This window comes from Oryctolagus cuniculus, chromosome 9 (genome assembly GCF_964237555.1).
Source record: "Oryctolagus cuniculus chromosome 9, mOryCun1.1, whole genome shotgun sequence".
In the NCBI taxonomy this organism is placed as follows: domain Eukaryota; kingdom Metazoa; phylum Chordata; class Mammalia; order Lagomorpha; family Leporidae; genus Oryctolagus; species Oryctolagus cuniculus.
The window spans coordinates 2,281,751-2,291,752 of record NC_091440.1 but is presented as its reverse complement, the minus strand read 5'-3'; the positions used below and the strand labels follow the sequence as shown (position 1 = coordinate 2,291,752).

Sequence of the window (10,002 nt, the reverse complement as noted above, 5' to 3'; positions counted from 1 at the left end):
CGACATGCGGGCGGGGCCTGGCTGGAATGGCGCCTGGAACGGCCTCGACGGGGCCGACTTGGGGGCGGGCCCAAGGCGGTGGGGGCGGGGCCTGGCTGGAATGGGTGCCCGGAGCGGCCGCTACGGGACCAGCAGTGGGCGGGGCCAAGGCGCGGGGGCGGGGCCTGGCTGGAATGGCGCCCGGGGCGGCCGCGACGGGACTAGCGGGGGCGGGGCCTGGCTGGAATGGGCGCCGGCACCGCTGGGCGGGCGGCGGCCGTTTCGCCCTGAGGAGAGGCGGAGACCGCCCTTCCGAGAACGACTCCGGGCGCCGAGGGAGGGCGGGAGGTGGGTGTCCCCGCCCCGCGGGCAGCGGCCCGCCCGCGTGTCCCGGGCCGTCGCGAGGCGGGCTTGTTCGTCCCGACGCGCGCCAGAAGAGATGGGTCAGCAAGGAGGGGACGTTTTAGAGGAAAAGGCCGCCAAACCACCAGTGCAGTGCCGGGGGCACCGGGAACAGCCTGGCCGCACCGGACCGGCCTTCCGATGCTGCTAGTCCTCCAGAAGCGCCCCGTGGGGGGCGCTGGGAGAACTGCGGCCAGGACGCGTCCAGCGCGGTCGCGGGTACCCAGGTTCTCGGCCGGGGCCCCAGCTCCGACCCCGGCCAAGCGCGGGTCTCCTACAGCTGCGGGGCGAGGGGGCCTGCATCTCTTACCTGCAGACTGAGCTGGTTGGAGACGGGGTCCCCGCACGTGAGAGAAGGGAAACTGAGGACTCGCGCGTGCAGACGAGGGCTGGCCAGGGTGGACTGCGGAGGAGCACGGCTGGGCACGGGCCACGCCGGCGGGCGCGGGTTGAGGGCCGCGGGTGTCCGGCTTCCAGGGAGGAGCCGGGCTCTCGGCTCCGGGAGCGTGGGAACTGAGGAGTGCGGGCTGTGCCGTGCGGGGTGGTGGGGTGTGGCTGGCTCTCAGACGTCTCCCCGCTCCTCGCCCTCTCTCCCTCCCCCTCCCCCCTCCCTCGCCCTCCCCCTCTCCCTCTCTCCCTCTCTCTCTCTCCCTCCTCTTCCTCTCCCTCTCCCTCTCCCCCACCCCCTCACCCTCTCCCTCTCTCCCTCTCTCCCTCCCTCCCTCCCGTCTCTCCCTCTCCCCCTCCACCTCCACCTCCACCTCTCCCTCTCCCTCTCCCTCTCTCTCTCCCTCCCCTCCCTCTCTCCCTCCCTCCCACCCCCTCACCCTCTCCCTCTCTCCCTCCCTCCCTCCCTCCCCCTCCCCCCTCCCTCCCCTCCCCCTCCCCCTCACCCTCTCTCTCTCCAGCCTTGCCATTCCCCTTGGGCCCAGGGCAGCGCCCAGCCCGTGTGAAGTCCTCAGTCCACATCTGTTGAATGACATGAAATGGAAGAGTATCTCAAATAACTTGGTAGACAGCTGCCCCTTTCTGAAGCAGAGCGCTGCAGGCCCGCGGTCTCAGTGGTAAAGACGCTGAGATTCTAGACTCTTAGTGATTGTGCTGTGTCTTACTTGTGTTTAACAAGAAGCGGTGAGCACAGATACCCCTTCAGACACAGGGGCCTGGGTTCCACACAGAACCAAGGCCAGAGCTGCCGTCTGGTGTCAGGCTGGGGAGGGGAAACAGGCAGGTGCCCCTCCTCAGGGGACCAGGCGGGGGTGGCCATCCAGGCAGACCTGGCGCGAGGATGACCCGCAGGCGGCTTCCTGGCACCCTGACCTTTACTCTGGTAACCATGCAGCCCTTTAAAGTGTCTCCAGCCGCTTCCCAGATTTGCCCGTGCCGTGACCACAGAGAACATTCCCAGCGATCCTGGCTGTTACAAATGTGCTTGGGCAGACCACCTGTGCGCCCCGGGCGTCGCTCGCCGCCACCCAGCACAGCTGTCAGGCTCCAGGCCACGGCTGCCGCCTGCCGCCCGCTGGACCGACCCTCGGACCCGGGCGCCTGAAGGCACTCGGACTTCCCTGCCCCTGAAATCACCCCTGTTGTACTGATTCCTGGAGAACGTTCCAGAAGCAGGAGCTTCAACCTGATTGGAATCTCCACGACCTGAGAAGAGTCCTCATAGCCACCGTGTGTTCTGGTGGGACTCGGGCTGTGAAGTCAGCATGGCTCTCTCAATGGATTCACCGCGTGAATGCGGGAGCACCAGGGCGCAGGGAGCGAGAGGAGCGGACCACTGCGTCGCAAGGGCCCGGACCCCACGAAACGCCTGGCTGTGTGCCCCCCCCCTGCACCCCAGCCTCCCGCCCGTTCCGACGTGAAAGCAGCCTCCAGAAGGGACTGTGGGGCATTTGGGGAGGCAGCCTGGGACGGCACAGAAGCCCAAGGAAGCAGCGCAGCCCCAGCGTGGGGGAGGCCCCGGGGGCTGCTGCTGGGCCCGTTTCATTGTCTCTGGGCCCTCAGGCTGCTGCATCTGCCGCCAGGGAGCGCTGGCCAGGTGTCCCTTCCGGGAGGGACTTTCTTTGCCTGTGTGGCCGAGCTTCCCCATGCAGTGAGGGAGACAGTAGCTACCCTGTCTAGGTAGGGGGCATTGACAGGGTCAGGGGAGATGCCGGCACGCAGGTGTAGGTTGTGGACTGTTCACCAGCAGTCTATAGAAATCTCAGCTAACAGGGCCCAGCCGGTTTAGCCACCACCTGTGATGCCGGTTCGAGCCCCAACTGATCCACTTCCAATCCCGCTCCCTGCTAGTGTGCCTGGGAAAGCAGTGGAAGACGGCCCACGTGCTTGGCCTCTGACGTGGGAGACCTGCACAGAGTTCAGCTCCTGGACTTTGGCCTGGCCCAGCCCTGGCTGTTGCGGCCATATGGAGAGTGAACCAGTGGATGGAAGATCTCTCTCTCTCTCTCTCTCCCTCTCCCCCTCTCCCCCTCTCCCCCTCTCCCTCTCCCCTCTCCCCATCTCCCTCTTCCTCTCTATATGTAACTCTGCCTTTCAAATAAATAAATAAATGTTTTTTAAAAAAAGATAAAAGAAAGAAATTATCAACTCCCAACTTGACTCTCACTGGGATTAAACATGACAATAGGTCTGATCTGATTTCATCATCATTTAAAAAAAATCATCTATTATTTTTCACTTTATGTTTCTGTGTGGGAGCAAACTGTTGAAATCCTTACTTAATGTATACTAAGCTGATCTTCTGTATATTAAGATAATCGAAAATGAATCTTGATGTGAATGGAAGGGGAGAGGGAGTGGGAAAGGGGAGGGTAGTGGGTGGGAGGGACGGTATGTGGGGGAAGGCATTGTAATCCATAAAGCGTACTTTGGAAATTTATATTCATTAAATAAAAGTTAAAAAAAAAAAAGATAAAAGAAATCTGAGCGACCAGGTCTTTCTGATTTTAGCTCTCGCCATTAAGTTCTTTGTTTTTCTCCAAGGCTGGATCTCAGTGGTTACGGCCCCCAGGGACTTGATTGCCAGACACTGGCACCACTCTGAGCACACACCTGGTGCCGAGTGCCCGCAGGGCTTCCTCTTGCCCTGCTCCTTGGACCCGTGGCCCCTGCAGAGGGAGGGGCAGTGCCATCTACAAAGGCCACCGATGACACTGCATTCTGACCTTGGTAGGACACTGCTTTCCTAGCCCTTCATCCCAAGAGTAGGGTGGCCCTGCCGTTAGTCCCCACGGTGTAGCAGAGGAGCCTGGGCCCCCGACACTCGGGTCAAGACGAGGAGGCGCTCCTGGGCAGAGGACCGAGACGCGGGCACGTGGCCGCTGAGGCCCGCGGCCACTCTGCTGGCCCCTCACTGCAGCCTGCCTCTGCGGAGCGCTGGCCCAGAAAAGCCAGGGTGAGGCTTGAGAGCGAAAGCAGGGTGGGAGGGGGCGAGGGAGCACAGCCAACGGAGGCGTGGATCTCAGCGAGGCCCGCAGGGCACAGCCGCTGAGTGACACGAGCAGGTCTGGCCTTTAATGACGTCAGCTGCCAGAAACGCCGCGGACCATGCAGCTGTTTGCCGTCGGTTACCCAGGGGTCCATGTTCAGAGCCCCACCGGTGAGGACACGCTGAACAACACGGCAGAGGGGCCGAGGGCGTGGTGGGCAGCGCACCGCGGGGAGACGCGGACACTCAGTGTGGTGAGGCCGCTCCAACAGTCCTTTCTGCCTTGCACCTTGCAGGCCCCGCCCATCTCTGCCTCCCTCCCCCAGCCTCGGGACCGGTGTGCGCCCATCTCTGCCTCCCTCCCCCAGCCTTGGGGACCCATGTGCGCCCATCTCTGCCTCCCTCCCCCAGCCTCAGGACCGGTGTGCGCCCATCTCTGCCTCCCTCCCCCAGCCTCGGGGACCAGTGTGCGCCCATCTCTGCCTCCCTCCCCCAGCCTTGGGACCGGTGTGCGCCCATCTCTGCCTCCCTCCCCCAGCCTCGGGGACCGGTATGCGCCCATCTCTGCCTCCCTCCCCCAGCCTTGGGGACCCATGTGCGCCCATCTCTGCCTCCCTCTCCCAGCCTCGGGGACCAGTGTGCAGCCTCTAGCTCCCAGTCCCTGCTCAGCCTCTGCCGGGAGCAGCCCTGGCCGGATTCACTGCAGACTTTCCCAACCGCCAGCCCCAGGCCCTGTCTCCAGCCCGGCTGTATTCTGGCTCTCAGGAGTTGGCCACTGCTCCTCTTTGAGACGTTTTGTTCTCGTGGCTTCTGCAACACCAGCCGTCTTGTCGGACCTCTCAGTGGTCCAGGCCCCCCGGGCAGGGCCTAGATCCTGCCTGGGTCGTCCGGATTCTCTCCCTAGGCAAGGTCATTTAACCCCACATCTTCAGATGCTATTTATATGCTGCTGATTCCGGAATTTGTGCCTCCAGCCTGGCCTCTCCCCGGAGCCTGGGAACCATAAATCCGGTGGCTGAGTTAATATCTCCTTTTGGATTCCTTGGCGGCGTCGCCACTTGGGCCCCGGATGAGATTCTTGAGTCACTCTCCCCGCACCTGTCACCCCTCCCACACACGGGTGTTGTTCTCCCGCTCCGTAAACGACACCGGTGGGTTTCCAGTGGCTCCGGTCCAGACCCTGGGATCAGCACCCCTGACTCCTTCCTGCAGCCCAAGGCCGGCCCCCGGGGGGCTTCTCCTCCCACCCCCACCCGCACTCTCTTGCTTCACCCAAGGCAACAGCCTCCCAGCCGCTCCCGGGCAGCAGGCAGATCCAGAGACTCAGCTCCCTGATGGGCACTGTGACTTCAGCCCGGCTTTTCCTGGCTTTCCGGTCATGGTCACACGGGCCTCTTTCTTCTTTTCTGGAAATAAGTTCCACGTGCTGGGAAGGGTCTGACCCAGGACTCACAGCTGCCTGCCCATCTGTCCGGCCTCAGCTCAACGTGGTCCCTGCAGAAACCTTTGCCCCGGGCACTCACTGGACTCGGTTTTCCTGTGCCTCCGGCCGGCTGCCCTTCTCATACTTGCCACTGCGGTGACCATCTCGTTCACTGCCCTGGCCGCACTCGGCAGACATGCCCCAGACGTGTCCACTGATTGATGTTACGAGTGACGTGCAGTCTCGCCCAGCCCACAGCGGAATGGCACCTTCAGGAATCGGGCTCTCCGCTGCTTGTCCCCCGGCCCGAGCATCCTTGCGAACCTCTTCAAATGGCTGCCGGAGGGCGGCACCGGCTGCACAGCCCAGCCCACGAGCTGCCAGCCGCCTGCGGCTTTCTGGGCACCATCCCCACGCTGTCGGTTGGAGCTTAGTTTGAGTGTCCCCCAGGCGCCCCTGTGCTACTGGCTTGGTCCCCAGAGCCCCCGTGCTACTGGCTTGGTCCCCAGAGCCCCCGTGCTACTGGCTTGGTCCCCAGGCGCCCCTGTGCTACTGGCTTGGTCCCCAGAGCCCCTGTGCTACTGGCTTGGTCCCCAGAGTGTTGTGTTAATGATGTGAGGAGTCAGATGGGTTAATAGATATCAGGGAATCCCAGTGGAATATTTTCTTTAGCAAGAACAAACAGGCCGCCCTCCTTCCTGGGACTCTCCAGATTTACCGAGAGTAGCAGGACGCTCCGCTCCTCCTGAGCCCGCAGCTTAGTTATCTACCCCACCCTTCGCAGGCCAGCCAGGACGCGGAACTGTAAATGAGGTCTTCTGATGGTTTTGTCCCCGCCTGGTAACTGAATGCCAATCTAGTTGTCAAGTTTTTTGGTTTCTGTCCTTTGATATTGTACTTAAAGCTGACAGCCACCAGCCCCTTTGGGTTTTCCTCTCTGGGAAGCCCCTCTCTACACCGCTCTGGCTGGAGGTCCTTGATTCTAATAAATACTTTTAAATCTTTTTGACGTCCGCTTGGAAATTCTTCTTCCATGTGAGACAAAGAACCAAGGTAACACTACTTCTCCAGTGGAAACTCTGTCCAGTGGTGCTTACAGCTGGGGCTTTGGGGAGTGATGAAGTTGGACGTGTTACCGGAAAAGCAAGGGTTCTTGTCTTCCCGCAAGAAAGAATTCAGGTGTGAGACAGAGAGTAAGTGGAAAGCAATGTAGCAAGGTTTATTAGGGTAGGGACATCCGTAAGAACAGATGGGCACCTCTCCAGACAGAGCCTGAGAGAATGCCCGGGTTACATTTAGGCCAGGGTTTTTAAGGGGATGGGTTTTGTCTTCCCACCTCTTCTCCTCCTGGAACAAAGGACTTTTTGGGTGTAATACTAAAAATTCCTGAGTTTTCCCCCTGACGTTATCAGACAGGAGGAAGCCTGGCTGCGTCTCCCTGGTTAGAGGAAGGATGGGCAGGATCCCCCCCCCGAAGATCAGGATGGGGCCGGGTGTTTGAAGTGCAGGTGCTGGGCTGCCCCTGGAAGGTCATCGGGATGACCTGGGTGTCAACTCCTTAGGCCTTTGTCACACACACTTAAGCTCATTTCTGACTTCCTACCTAACGGACACTTCTGTTGGGACGGAGCCTGGCGACTCCACCCTCTCCACCATCTCCACAACAAGGAGAAATGGAGACGGCACTGCTTTTGTTGTATGTGTTTCCATTTTTCATTCACGGCCAAGCATTAAAAGGACTGTCTTTGAGACTTTCTCTCGGGGAGACTCCTCTGTTTGGAGACTAGTTCCTGCTTTTGTGTTGTGCAGTTGATTTGGTGTTTGATTCTGGATGGTCAGCCAATGTACCCTGTACGATTTCCGCTCTCCCAAATGTACAGAGGTGCGTGTTGTGGGAACGTGGTGACTTTGGTGGGTGTCCGTGGTCCCTGAGCAGGCAGTGCGACCTCCCACTGCAGAGTGGAGTCTCCCGTGACGGCCTGTCAGCGATGCTGGCCAGTGATGCCACCCAGTTCTGTGTCCCTGCTGACCTCACGTCCGCCGGCTTACCTGTTCTCTCTTCCTGTGAAGGACTTGGACTTGTGTCTCAGAATTCCACTTGGACGCATCTCTGTTTCTGAGCGTCTTTGTATTGTTCGGCAGCTGCTCCCGCGACACCGTCTTCTGGTGTCAGCATTTTACCACTTTGGGGGAGGTGGCAAAGCCTGACACCCACTTATGTCCACTTTGCTTTCCCACTTTCAAACCCTGTGGTGAAAAACTCCCTAGAACTGCGGTAGCATCGCAGCCAAGTGGGGGTCACAGCCCGGGAATGTTAGGTGCGGTCAGCTGCTCTCCAGAGCTCTGTCTGGTAAAGCGGAAAACCTGTGCCCAGTACACAGCACCACCCCTCCCCCCTGTGCCCAGTACACAGCACCGCCCCTCCCCCCTGTGCCCAGTACACAGCACCGCCCCTCCCCCCTGTGCCCAGTACACAGCCCCGCCCCCTCCCCCCTGTGCCCAGTACACAGCACCGCCCCCTCCCCCTGTGCCCAGTACACAGCACCGCCCCTCCCCTCCCCCCTGTGCCCAGTACACAGCACCGCCCCTCCCCCCTGTGCCCAGTACACAGCCCCGCCCCCTCCCCCCTGTGCCCAGTACACAGCACCGCCCCTCCCCTCCCCCCTGTGCCCAGTACACAGCACCGCCCCTCCCCCCTGTGCCCAGTACACAGCACCGCCCCTCCCCCCTGTGCCCAGTACACAGCCCCACCCCCTCCCCCCTGTGCCCAGTACACAGCACCGCCCCTCCCCCCTGTGCCCAGTACACAGCACCGCCCCCTCCCCCTGTGCCCAGTACACAGCACCGCCCCTCCCCTCCCCCCTGTGCCCAGTACACAGCACCGCCCCTCCCCCCTGTGCCCAGTACACAGCCCCGCCCCCTCCCCCCTGTGCCCAGTACACAGCACCGCCCCTCCCCTCCCCCCTGTGCCCAGTACACAGCACCGCCCCTCCCCCCTGTGCCCAGTACACAGCACCGCCCCTCCCCCCTGTGCCCAGTACACAGCCCCACCCCCTCCCCCCTGTGCCCAGTACACAGCACCGCCCCCTCCCCCCTGTGCCCAGTACACAGCCCCACCCCCTCCCCCCTGTGCCCAGTACACAGCACCGCCCCCTCCCCCCTGTGCCCAGTACACAGCACCGCCCCCTCCCCCTGTGCCCAGTACACAGCACCGCCCCTCCCCCCTGTGCCCAGTACACAGCACCGCCCACTCCCCCTGTGCCCAGTACACAGCACCGCCCCTCCCCCCTGTGCCCAGTACACAGCACCGCCCCCTCCCCCCTGTGCCCAGTACACAGCACCGCCCCTCCCCCCTGTGCCCAGTACACAGCACCGCCCCTCCCCCCTGTGCCCAGTACACAGCACCGCCCCCTCCCCCCTGTGCCCAGTACACAGCACGGCCCCTCCCCCCTGTGCCCAGTACACAGCACCGCCCCCTCCCCCCTGTGCCCAGTACACAGCACGGCCCCCTCCCCCCTGTGCCCAGTACACAGCCCCGCCCCTCCCCCCTGTGCCCAGTACACAGCCCCACCCCCTCCCCCCTGTGCCCAGTACACAGCACCGCCCCCTCCCCCCTGTGCCCAGTACACAGCACCGCCCCTCCCCTCCCCCCTGTGCCCAGTACACAGCACCGCCCCTCCCCCCTGTGCCCAGTACACAGCACGGCCCCCTCCCCCCTGTGCCCAGTACACAGCACCGCCCCCTCCCCCCTGTGCCCAGTACACAGCACCGCCCCTCCCCCCTGTGCCCAGTACACAGCACGGCCCCCTCCCCCCTGTGCCCAGTACACAGCACCGCCCCTCCCCCCTGTGCCCAGTACACAGCACGGCCCCCTCCCCCCTGTGCCCAGTACACAGCACCGCCCCCTCCCCCTCCCCCAACCCCCTGCTGTCTCTGTTTCCGTGAATGTGACCGCCCTAGGTCCCTCAGGCAGGTGTTCTCAAAGGTCACGCGTGCTAGTGTGTGTAGCATCCGTGTTGTACCACTGCCCGTGTGCCGGATGTTCCGTGGTCTGCTTACGCCACAGTTGGTTCATGCATTCATCTGGCAGTGGATGCTTGAGTTGCTTCGACCGCAGGCTGCTGTGAACAGTGCTGGCCGTGAACGCCATTACACGTGAACACTACTATGTGAGTGTGCACTTTTGTACGAGGTCGTCCCACTGCTTCCCCTAGGCGCACTGGCTGCCACACCAGACGACGGGTGGTTTTTGCTCAAACAGCTAAATACAGTCTGTAAACGCTGTCATGCACTCTGTTCTCTGTCCCCTCCTGCAGCCTCAGGGCTCTCCCGGTGATGTCTCTGTCGGAGAAGAGCCTGCAGGGTTTCAGAGCGGGTCTGCCGACAGTGGATTCCCAGCAAGGTGTTGGTTTCCTGTCAGTCCTGAGGGCTATGTCCGCCAGTTGTAGAATTCACAATGGACAGTTCTTTCTGAACTTGGAAAATGCTGTGTCACTTCCTCTGGCCTCCATGACTCGGGAGAGAAAGCTGTCATTTTAATAGTTTTTTCCTTAAAGTTGTTCCTTTCTGGCCGGTTGAAGATTTTTTGTTTTTTGTTTGCAGAAGTTTATGATGTGTTTGGGGCTCATCCAATCAGGGACTCAGCATTCTCAGGGTGTGTCTGTGCCTCTCCCTGGACTTGATGGATTTTCAGCCATTGTTTCTCTGCATCCCGTTTTACTTTACGCCTTCCTGTCCCCTGGGCTGACTGAGGGAAGGTTAG

At 61.6% G+C, this 10,002-nt stretch overlaps 1 long non-coding RNA gene across 1 annotated transcript; it reads left to right on the top strand.

The window, feature by feature from the left end:
* The first annotated feature begins 112 nt into the window (after positions 1-112).
* LOC138843672 (uncharacterized) lies at positions 113-2,969 on the top strand. Its single transcript, XR_011378595.1, has 2 exons — positions 113-2,352; positions 2,392-2,969. It is a non-coding gene; the product is annotated as an uncharacterized lncRNA (long non-coding RNA).
* Positions 2,970-10,002: the final 7,033 nt, after the last annotated feature.